Below are 12718 nucleotides of genomic sequence, written 5' to 3'. Positions count from 1 at the left end.
TCAAATGGCAGTTTCATCCGCCTGGTCCAAATATTGGCTCCCCCGTTGGGTTTACAGCGAAGTCCTAAATACATTTTTTGAAGGTCTGCAGATGCTCAATACACATTTCAAATTTAAATAATTTTGGATAAGGTAAATGTGTCAGTGCTCGTCACATTAAGAAAAGTTCTTAGTACGTATGGTGATATATCCAAATTGTATGGTATATTGCTTTTGGCAATAATTTTATTTGTAAGCAGATGTATATCGAATTCATTATTCTAGGTCGTATTTTTGAGCTTTGAGCCCCAATTATCCCCATAATTTTTTTTTCTTTTGCTGTTTTATTTCTTATTACTTTTTTTTATTGAACACGAAGAAACACCCAATATATTAGCCAGTATGCCAGTAACCAGACAAAAATGCAAACGTCATATCAGTCGACACACTTGCTCTATACAGCGCATAATATACGCTTAATTTAATATTAATTTATTCAATTAAGTAGGACACGAGAAAAATAACATTTGCCATAATTATAAACAATACAATAAAAAGCAACACGTAGAAAACTAAACGTTTATTTAATAATAAAAACGTTACACATCACTTATCACGTATCTACCTGTAAATACTAATAATTTACTCAAAGATAGATTATTTATTAATTCAAAAATATGTAGTAGGTACCTAATAGAGATGTTCAAAATATTTACACGCATTTTATGAAAGGGTGTCTGCATTCTAGAAAACTGGTGATAATTTCAGTATGTCGTTTGGTATTTTACGATCTACCCAATGTCTAAAAAAATACAATTAAAATTAATAGGATATCCCAGCAACAGCTTGCGGTAGTCAGTTGTATCCATAGAGAAAGCGTAATAATTATAGTAATCGCAAAACATTTTCCGATGCACGTCATCAATCATATCGACATTGACACTAAAGTCTATAAACCTGACTAAATGAAATTTTGGCAAAAATGTTTAAATTTGTTGTATAATTTTTGATACTGAGTAGCTCTTCATTTTACTTTATAGAGCAAATGATTCTAACAGATATTTTATTTAGATTAAAGCTGCAAAAATTCGTTTAAACCGAATTTTACTATCGCTCATGTTCGTCACATTGCGCCGTGTTCAGCAACCATATAAACAATAATAATAAGCTTTTAAACGTAGACGCTAGGGGCGTCGTCTTACAATTTAACAAACATTGCGCGTTTTTTCAAAAAAATTAAATCCAATAGTATATGTAATTTTAGCTGGTAGTAAAGGTAAGCTTAAAAAGTCAGCGAAAACTGCATCTTGATATCTTCTTTCAAACCGAAGATATTAGCTAAATTATAATAAATACCAAAAAATAAGCCCTTAATTACCTTATTTTTACAACACGGTATCAGTAGCCCTCTTGATTATGCCCATTCTAACTTAAAAATAAGATAGAAACAGTTAGTTTATTTTAAAACCGACGATATACCAGAATATCATAATACCAGATGTATTAATATCTAATAATTAAGATATTAATAATAGTGAACAAGAAACGATGAATCAGTGAAGTCATGGTAGGCTTTGGAAAAAAGTTGCTTTTGACGTAATAGTATAAACGTCAAATTGTTATTAGATCAACATTTTGATAGTCTTAGCAGCGTTTTTTATCTTTTGATTGCTTTTTCAAAATGCCAACTACTTCAACTACTTCAAATAATAACGGCATTTTGAAAAAGCATTTATAAAAAAGCTGCTGCTTTATCAAAATGTTGATCTAACTGTTGATGTTACTATTACGCAGCTGCGCAAAGCCAAACGCGAATCATGTTCTTGTTCACTAATGTCTTGAGCCAACAGACTATTAACCATCTGTGGCCATTTCGTCGATTTTAAAATAAGCTAACTTGTTCTGCCTGTTAGGCTCAATCAAGAGGGCTACTGATACTGTATTGTAAAAATAATATAATTAAGGGCTTATTTTTTGGTATTTATTATAATTTTGCTAATATCTTCGGTTTGAAAGAAGATATCAAAATGCGGTGTTCGCTGACTTTTTAAGCTTTTACTACTCTTTACTATCAGCTAAAATAACACATAGTATTTAATTTTTTTGAAAAAACGCGTTGTTTGTTAAATTGTAAGAAAGCGCCCCTAGCGTCTACGTTCAAAACCTTATTATTATTATTTTTATGGTATAATATAGAGTAAGAAACGCTCTTTTAAGAGCCTTCGTTTGTTGGATTCTGATCATCCAGTCCGGAGTTATTAACATTTAAATAAAGATAGGTCTAACCTTCCCCCACCACTTTAGTTTAGCAGATAGGAGAAAATGGTTCTAACAAAAAAAATCCAAAATTTACTGAAGATTATGAAGCTATTATTTATAGTATCCATTATCTAGGCAAAATTCTGTAAAAAATCTATTTTCATATTTTCCATAGCAGTTGCGCCACCTAGCGGCCGTTTTACAAACTTGAAAGTAATTTCCAGCAATTTATCATAGTCCCTTTAGTTATAAATATTTTTTTCCGTAAGCCCTACGGCTAATACTTTCCGAGATACAGCCGAGAGCTATTCTTATTGGACACCCGGTACATCAGTAAATAAATAAATAACCCATAATAACGCTTATAATAATTTTCATAATGGACTAGTTTTTGTCAATATGTAATATGTGAAATCAGCTATAAAACAAATAAACCAATTAATCACTAAAATATTAGTTATTAAATTAAAAATAAAGCGTAAAACTCTTTAAAAAATGATATAATAAATATGTTGTTTGTCAATTTTAAATTAAGATTCATCTCATAAATCTATCACAATCTGGCAGCGCTGTCGCCATCGCTTGTCACTCAAAGTGGCATCGGAAATTGTTTTGCGATTATTATTAATAAAATAATTTGGTAGAAATGTTTAAAATACTTATGAAGCACTCTGTATCTAGGAGGAATGAAAAAAAAGTATCGTTCAAATCAAATACCATATACATATGTGCAACGAACGGCATGCATGACATAAGGAATATATGTTTCTTTGGTAATTGTAGCCGTCTGTCGTACCATATGTGTCCAAGTACTGTCTATGTCCTTGTGACGGGTTCATTGTATTTATTTTATTCTATGATATAGAGAAACTTAACAAATTGACAATTAACACGGAAAATTTGCACAATTAACGCAATTCGGATTATCTGGTCACAGAAATAGGATTTTTCTGTATATCTATTTAGATACTAAAAAATACAGGGTGATTCACGGCAGTAGTAGGTTAGAAGTTTACGGAGAACCGGTGATTTTTTTGAAAACTTGGATTTTTACATAGTCACTTGCTCTATCAATCTAAATTATTTTAAGCATTGTAGCACCTATTATCTTTGTTATATTAAATAGAACATCCGGTACATCATTACATTTTTGGCAATTACTTTTATTTCTTAGAATTTTCTATTATACATTGTTATTTATAAATGATGGAGACACTGTAGACAGCTTAAATGAAAACTTAAATGTATTAAAAAGAGATAATAGTTGATACATTTCTCCAATGCGGTATTGCCGGATTTTACATCAGAATTTCAAACCGCACAAATAGGCGTTTACGAAAAATGTTGCTTCTAGGGTTGGAGAGCTTTATTTTTCACAATTAGTTACTCATTTTACTACAACTGTAATAGATTCTTAAACAACTGTCTAACAGAAATGAGCATTATTGAATGAAAGCTTAGTTATATTATCTTCGTTTATTATTTTATTGCTCGTACGAACCGGCATCACTGTATGCCGCTTTTTATTTTGTCTCTCTGTCTGTCAACTGGTCGTATATACTTATCTTTGTCGTATGCATTAACGTACAGATCACGGAAATAAAGTGACCAGGGCTAATATTATGTATAACGAGTATATTAATTTACTGGTCAGATCAGGTTATAAATGAAAAGGCGTTGCACAAAAAGTCATTTTTACTCCGAATAGAACATGCTATTTTTTTTCACTGTGACAAATAATTTTTTAAACGATTTTAAACGTTCCAAATAATATAAAAAGATTAAAAGTAATACCTTGTATGTAATTATATATCGGGAAACTGTGGTTACGCTCGTTAAATTTGACTTTATGTCAGTTTAATAATATATTTTCGTGCTTTTATGCTTAGGCGTAAAAGTGCTTTACTTTTATGCCTAGACCATAGACAAACAAATAAAAAGAGACTGACAAATCTCATGGTAAAGAGTGGGACCGCGTTCCCGTAGCGCAACTCAGAATAACAATTTTGAAACCAATTAGCAGGACCATGGCAGGACGTACGTCTTTATTGCTATCTTTCTTTATTATGTGTGCTTTATATGAAAAAGAAAGAGATAGGTATAAAACGTATCGTAAGACATTATCGCACATTCTGGCTGGCGGAAAATTTAAATTAACCATTATTAGTAGTATTCTTTCATTCTGAAACTGAAAATTTTCACTTAAGCTGATTTATTCCCTATACCACGTAAAGGGAACGTGGTGTAGGGAATAAATCAGTTTAAGTGAAAATTTGCAGTTTCTTTCAGAACGAAAGACTACTACTATTATAAGGGAAATTATAAAAAAAGCAAAAATTGTACTGTTAAACATATTTATTTATACATAAAAATAAACTTTTTATAATATAATAACAAAAAATAACAGTGTTTATTCCACCCACCTTCTTCTTCTTTACGTGCCGTCTCTTTCGTGGAGGTTGGCGATCACATTGGCAAAATCTTCACGATTCTCGGCTTTCCTAATAAGTTCTTCAAAAGTTAGGTGAGTCCAGTTTCTGATGTTTCTCAACCAAGATAGTTTCTTCCTGCCGAGACCTCTCTTTCTTTCAATCTTACCCTTAACTATCGATTAACTATCAGGCAACCTACCAATTTTAAATGCAGAAGAACTGACTGTTGCAGGAAACGATCGGCCAATTTTTTTAAAGGGCATTAAAAATCTCATTTTCGAAAAAAACTGCATAATTGCAATAACAAAGTGAATATCCAAGCAAAGAAGACTTTACGAGAATCATGATTCTGAACCATTTTCAAGTCCAGTTTTAATCCTAAAACAAAAGTAAAATAGGTATATTAATAAAGTGTCTGGTTACTATAAACCAGCTATAAACTACCTACCCAACAAATGAAAAAAATTAATTGTATTAATATAATTTGTTGTTAAGAGAGGTTCGAAATATTTTTGACACTACTACTTCTACTTTTTTCTTAATAAGATGATAAATATATCTACTTACTTTTATTTTACCGGGTGTCTATAACATATCTATCAGAGAAAGGGGGTACCAATACATATAAAAAAATAGATGATACAGGCTCCTGCAGCAAATAAAATAACAAATAGTAAAACCTAAAATTATAAGTAACAAAATATAAATACCTGTCTGGAACAAAGGAATTTGTTCCCTATCCATATTCATAAGTCAATAAAATGGAGAGTTTAGAAAAAAGGTAAATCGCCAAAAAAGTTAACAAATATGACGAATTGTCATGATGTTGTCATTTTGGTTGTCATCATAACGAAAACGAAAGGCGATTGTTCTAATTTCTATTTAGAAATTACGTTTCATATGGCTGCTTCTTTCTCTCTTGTTATATTAGAATGAGATAGTGGGCCCAATAGACGCAATGCGCAGATCAACATAAATAGAACGAAATTTTGCGTTCTGAGTTGCGCTACGGGAACGTTGTCCCTCTCTTTGCCATTTAATTTGCCAGTCTCTTTTTATTTGTTTGTCTATGGCCTAGGCAATAAAATGACTTTTATATTGTCATTCACGGCGCAAAAATTAATACTTTTGTGACGTTTGAAAAAAAACTATATTATCTATAACCTTCATTAAGAGGTTATTAGCTGGCAGTTTTCTTATTTTTGTTGAATTGACCAAAACAATGGATAACAGGGTATTTTATGGTTAAGTAAATTTTGTCAGACGAAGGATATTTTTTCAAGAAATACCTAATATGTCGATAATGTGTTCGACATCTACCATGGATTAAAAATGTACAGGAAATCGGCAAACTAAGTAGAAAAAGGAAGCGATCCTCTGTTTTCTATAATTTTTGTTCCCGTCCCGCTGCGTTATCGTCGCATAACGACTGCACTCTGATAAGGACTTCCTGCTCTTTCGGTCACTGTCTACATTTTTAACATTGTTTCTTAAGGAATAATGGTCGAAATGACGTTTTGCGATAAGCCAGTTTGTATTGCATTGTGTTTCTACAAATGATTTTATGTATAATATGCATCGGGGAGACTCAGAGTGACATGTTAATTTCCTACACATGATTATCATTAATATACAGACATTTAATAAGGTCGGTCAAGTTTGCCCCCCGTACTAGAGGAAATTCAAAAAGAGATATACCACTATTTTGCACACACTTTGCACAATTTTGCACACCATAAATGATATTTTGCACACTTACCTAAGAGAAACTAGAGCCGTTTTTTAAACGGGGGGCAAACTTGACCGTTCCCCCCCATTTGTTACGAAATTGATTTATTTCTATGTACATCGATTCGGCTAATTTTGCACACCTATTTTTAAATTTTGCACACCCTCCTGACGAAAGTTATAAGGGGTTGAAAATTTGAAATTTCCCCCCCATCTGTGACTAAATTGAATTTTGTTTATATCAAACGAATGGGCTAATTTTGCACAATTTTGCACACCTGTTTTTGAATTTTGCTCATTCTCCTGACAAAAGTTATGCGGGTTTGAAAATTTGCAATTTCCTCCCCATCTCCTACGAAATTGAATTTCGTTTATATCAAACGAATCTGCTAATTTTGCACAATTTTGCACACCTATTTTAGAATTTTGCACACTCTCCTGACAAAAGTTATGAAGGTTTGAAAATTTGCAATTTCCCCCCATCTGTCACGAAATTGAATTTTGTTTATATCAAACGAATCGGCTAATTTTGCACAATTTTGCACAGCTACTTTCGAATTTTGCACACTCTCCTGACAAAAGTTATAAGGGTTTGAATATTTGAAATTTGTCCCATTGTATGTGAATTGTCTCATTTAAAAAACATATAAGTATGAGTCGTATGTGAAAATGACAGATCTCAGCGACGCGACGTCGAAAACTGTTCGGAACCCAGACTTCACCTTTTCGATAAGTTATAGGATAACCGAGATATAAGGGTTGTCGAAAAATGCAAAATTTTCAAATTTGCCAGGTATTTCAGGAAGTAAGAGGGCTAGGACAAATCTGTGTCTAGAATCTTTAGTTTCATAAATGTTCTTCTATGCAAGCTATAAATTATCGAAAAGGTGAAATCTAAGTTCCGTGCAGCTTTTCACGTCGCTAAGATCTATCATTTTAGAAATATGACTCATACTTATGTATTTTTAAGTGGGACATTTCACACACAATGGGACAAATTTCAAATATTCAAACTCTTATAACTTTTGTCAGGAGAGTGTGCAAAGTTCGAAAATAGCTGTGCAAAATTGTGAAATATGACTCATACTTATGTATTTTTAAGTGGGACATTTCACACACAATGGGACAAATTTCAAATATTCAAACTCTTATAACTTTTGTCAGGAGAGTGTGCAAAGTTCGAAAATAGCTGTGCAAAATTGTGCAAAATTAGCCGATTCGTTTGATATACACAAAATTCAATTTCGTGACAGATGGGGGGGAAATTGCAAATTTTCAAACCTTCATAACTTTAATCAGGATGCAAAATTCAAAAACAGGTGTGCAAAATTGTGCAAAATTAGCCGAATCGATGTACATAGAAATAAATCAATTTCTTAACAAGTGGGGGGGGAACGGTCAAGTTTGCCCCCCGTTTAAAAAACGGCCCTGGTTTCTCTTAGGTAAGTGTGCAAAATATCATTTATGGTGTGCAAAATTGTGCAAATGTGTGCAAAATAGTGGTATATTTATTTTTGAATTTCCTCTAATACGGGGGGCAAACTTGACTGACCTCATTTAATACAGAGTGTAAAATTCATGGTAGTTTTTGTCATTTTGACATTTAATATCGTGTATGCTATCATACTATATCTATATGGACATAAACTCAGACAAATAAAATACAGGGTGCTACAAATTCTGGGTACGAGCATTGGTATCTCGGTAACCGTAATAGATAGGAACATGGTTAAATTGGAGCAAAGTTGCGCTTTGGGATGTTCACCAAGATGCCATAAAAAACGTTTTAAAAATTTCAAGGATTGCTGAGTTTTTTGGAAAAAAGCGGATTTTTTCGAAAATCCATTTTATTTTTTCCTATCGTTACTTTTTAGAAAATCAAAAAACTAATTGCACATTCTCGTAGCCACCTTATTAGGGCTATCTGGTGGTATTTTTAGATTTTCAAATTAGCTGATAATTTGTGAGATACAGAGGCCAACTTATTTTTTTTAAATACGGACCTGCATTTTTTATTTCGGGTTTTGAAAGAACTCGGTCTCCTGAGTACAATGATATATATAGAAAAAAATAAGATAATATATCTAAGCTAAATATAATATATTACAGCTGTAGTAAAATGACTAACTAATTGTGAAAAATAAAGTTCCAACCCTAGATGCAACATTTTTCATAAACGCCTACTTGGGCGGTTTAAAATTTTGATGCAAAGTCCGGCAATACCCCATAGAAGAAATGTATCAACCCAAGTTTTATCTCTTTTTAATACATTTGGTTTTCCATTAAGCTGTCTACGTCATTGTCTTACACGTTAAAATCCAGACCACGCAGATCGCTATATTATCTACGGTATTTATAAATGTATTTTTTATTACTCTAAACACAATGGCATCGATCCTACTATACTTGTGACAGGCCGGAAACACGCACCATATTTATTCGGTTTTGTCATTTTTTTCTGTTTCATCGCCAAAGAATACGCTTTCAATTATTCATGCATGTGTGGCGTGGAATCATTGATATACAGGGCGTTAAATCAATATTTTCAAGAGTGTCTGAATATTTACGATGTTTTTTACTGTCTATAATTTATTTTGTTGAGAACTATAATCTTGATAAAAAATGTTATAAGATTTTATTGAAAAAAAAAAGACATAAAGTACTAATTTTGGTCTCTCTGGTTCAGTACTACATTGGATCTAATTTTAACTCGCATGTCTGTATATAATATCAATATATTTACCATTAAATAAACGGTAATGTAATATTATCACCAGCAAATATATGTATGTGTCATGGCTAATAATTTCTTAGTAGAGTCTAATTCAAAAGTCAACAGATAAGAGAGAGATTTCAAAAATTTGATATTTCCGATACATGTGTTTTGTAAGTCAATATTTTTCTTTGAAAGTGACAATATTATTCTCCAAGAAAAAAACTGGGTTAGTGTATCTATAATTTTTTAAATTGAAATGCATCCAGATTTAATCTCAGAGAAATAAGTAAACACAGAGTATTCAGTCACTAAATTGTCTACCGGGTGTGTCTCCAAAGTTGCTCACTCCTATAACTTTTTTATTTTTTCAGAAAAAGAAACGAGATTTGATATGTTAGTATCTGATATAAATTAGGATTGACTGACGTATTCAATTGTTTTTGGACACTTCCTGTTTCGACGGAAATGACTACAACTTTTGATTTTTAAATGACACCCCTGGTATTTTTTTACTTTATTCGATTGAAAATGACACTCTGAATAGAATTCCATATCATATGTCAACTTTTGACATTTTCGCACATAGTTTATTTGAAACTGTAACATGCGGTTCATAACGACAATTTGACTCGAAATACCAAGTGTGCGATACCATTTCATAAAAAAATGCTTTTTCCAAATATGCTAAGGAGCCACTCGCGTTCCATTTGGAAAAACTGAGATATGATGAAAAATACGATTTGGGCATCTTTTAACTGGCCAGGACAAGACACGAAAATTATTTTTCCGAGAACGAACGAACCTATTTTTCCAAGACTCCTTGATTAAAAGTTACTGTTTTTAACACAACCTTGGCACTCTAGATTGAAATTTAAAATACAATTTTCTTAAGAAAAGATGCCAAAAATTTCCATATGAAAATGTCATTCTCTTCAGAATTCCATTTTCTATCAAATAAAGTAAAAAAAACCGAGGGTGCCATATAGTCATTTCCGGTGTAATGGGATGGATTGTGGGGGTTTAATTAGAGATGGAAAATAATGTGTAGACGATCAGACTCAGCTTTATTCAGTCTAGTGCTTCAGGCTCGATCTAATACAAAAAATCCCTTAATTATGGTAACAGGTAATTTGCGATTAGCAAACAGAAAATCTCACCTAATACCGGGATACAGCTCACTATTAGCTATTCGTGGCTATTTGATCGGCCATCATCGGCTATTTGATCGCCACTCGTGGCTATTTGATCGCCACTCGTGGCTATTTGATCGGCCATCAAACTGCGAATATTCATACGGCAGCAAAAACCTACCTATCTTTTAATAGAATACCACATTGTTTGCGGGGTATAAACCTTAATGGTTCCCTCGCACTTGCCCAGCGCATTCACCGTATTTAACAATAGTAAATAAAATAATACAACAATAATACCAAATAATTCCCGTTACACCGGTGTAACAGGAAGTGACCGAAACTAACTGAATACGTCATTCAATCCTGAACATACCAAATCTCGTTTTATCTGAAAAAATAAAAAACTATATAGAGGTGAGCCACTTTTTAAAAACACCCGGTATATATTAGTATATAATAACTCTTCCATAGTTATCTTAAAAAAATAGAACCTTTATTTATTGAAAAAGATGGATTGGTATGCCCGTCACCTCCTTTTTTTGTGTCATTGTCGAACTCTTTCCTGGTAACCTATGGTAATACAAACTTAATGTAATCTTAATTCTACTTAGGTTGTATTCCGTTGCAAAACCAGGCGAACCAGACCGGTAAACTACGGTAAAGAGCGGTTCCTGAAAAACATCGGCTTGATACGGAACCTTTACGGAACGGTTTGGTAAAATACTGGAAACGTCAAATGTTGACGTTTTCTAAATTTCAATATCTCTATTATAAAATTTATCTTTTATGCATTTTTAATGTACCTATTCTCTGCTTTTACGTTTGCTTCCTCTTTCCAATGGAGTTTAATATTGAAAAGTACTTTATTAATAAACTGTTAAACTCGTTAGACAGCTCAAGTGAAAATTTGTAGGTCCAATATTAAAACAGATCAATAATAAATAAACTAATCTAATCAATATTTATATTTTTATAGCTTACAAAACATTCACGATTACTTGTTGTCTTGTTTTTCATGTTTTCTTTAAATGTTCCTGACTTTAAGAAACAATGGCTGCATGATAAGTTTAAATGGCCCTAAAAATTCATTCTATTTAGTTAATGAAATTTATTTACCTTTACTGCCTACCTCCATTGCTTTTGGATGTAAATACAAAATATTATTACAAATTTTAGAAATTAAATGAGAATTTCACTCGAACTTCCAGTATTTGCTTGATTTTTGTCACATAAATGACATTGATTGAGAAACAAAACCAGAAAAACCAGCCTTCTCGCGCTGGTTAGTTTGGTGACAGTTATAACCGAATTTTTCAGGAACCGTGTTCCATAATAAGAAAACTTTCAGGAAACCGAATGAAACGGAACATAAAACCATAACCAAGGTAAGCAACGGAATACACCCTTGTCAGATTTGATGACTCACACTTATACATCAAATGTCATCTTCTTAATGTGATCCGGTGTATAAAAATTATTTTGGAACTTCTCTAGGTGTACTTATTTCTCTGATATTTAATTCAGTGGAAAATGCTGGCTGCTGAAAGTTCATGTAGCGTCTCTTTATCAGTTATTTACTGCATTTCGACTAGATAGCAACAATAAATTGTAAACTTTCTTCTTCTTTGCGATACCAGTTTTGTGATGGAGAAAAGCGTATTGCTCTTCGGAAGTAATGACCTTATTTTCTGAACATATTGTGGTTCATTTAATAAAAATAATCTTTTTTTACAACTCTTTCACATAAAATATATTTTTTTGTATTATAATATAATAAATACATAAAACATTATATTGCTGTTTTTTAATGACTAGAGAAAAAGAAATATCCCATAAATATCATAAAATGTAAAAAAATTCTCGCTACGGCAGATTTTCCACTACAAAATGTTGTCAGATTGCATGTAAAACCAAGTGAGTTATTTTAGTTAGTGTCTATGGAAGCACCTATTCAACAAATTTATTATTGTAGATTATCATCGCGACCTTACAGATCTATTATATCCCTCTTTCTAGAGTTGTAACTCATCATAGAGCAGGGTGCAAAAAAATCATGATTTAAAAAAAATCGTTTTTAGATTTTTTTTTTGATTTTAGTCGATTTTTTTTTATTTTTATCAATTTTCAATTTAAAGTCCTATCCTAATTGGCTAAATCTTTGTAACTCTGCCCGATATTGACAATATTAACATTTCTACGGTGGGTTGTCGTTTTTCCAAATCGGTCACCGATATATTTTATTCTGTAAACTTTGCCGATGCCCCTATTTCCGCAAAAAATATCGGCCGCTTAGATCAAAGAGATTTTTTTTGGAAATATGATGTTGATATGAAGATAATGACTGTGTTAAGTCGAGAATAAAACATTGCAGAACAAAATGTCGGTAGAAATTTGGAATGAACTAAAAGATAATTTGGAGAAGCCGGAAGTTAGCTTGATCAACATTCAGCTGTTTCAAAAAAGGTATAAAA

The 12718-nt window shown here is 32.1% G+C and overlaps 1 protein-coding gene across 3 annotated transcripts in view; it reads left to right on the top strand.

The window, feature by feature from the left end:
* The window catches only part of LOC115879158 (thymosin beta), a 48038-nt gene that overhangs the window by 2783 nt on the left and 32537 nt on the right, over positions 1-12718 (top strand). The window lies entirely within an intron of this gene.

This window comes from Sitophilus oryzae, unplaced genomic scaffold (genome assembly GCF_002938485.1).
Source record: "Sitophilus oryzae breed Bouriz unplaced genomic scaffold, Soryzae_2.0 scaffold_1576_pilon_pilon, whole genome shotgun sequence".
Taxonomy (NCBI): domain Eukaryota; kingdom Metazoa; phylum Arthropoda; class Insecta; order Coleoptera; family Curculionidae; genus Sitophilus; species Sitophilus oryzae.
Note: the sequence above shows the minus strand (reverse complement) of the source record. Positions and strands in the feature narration are given on the sequence as shown.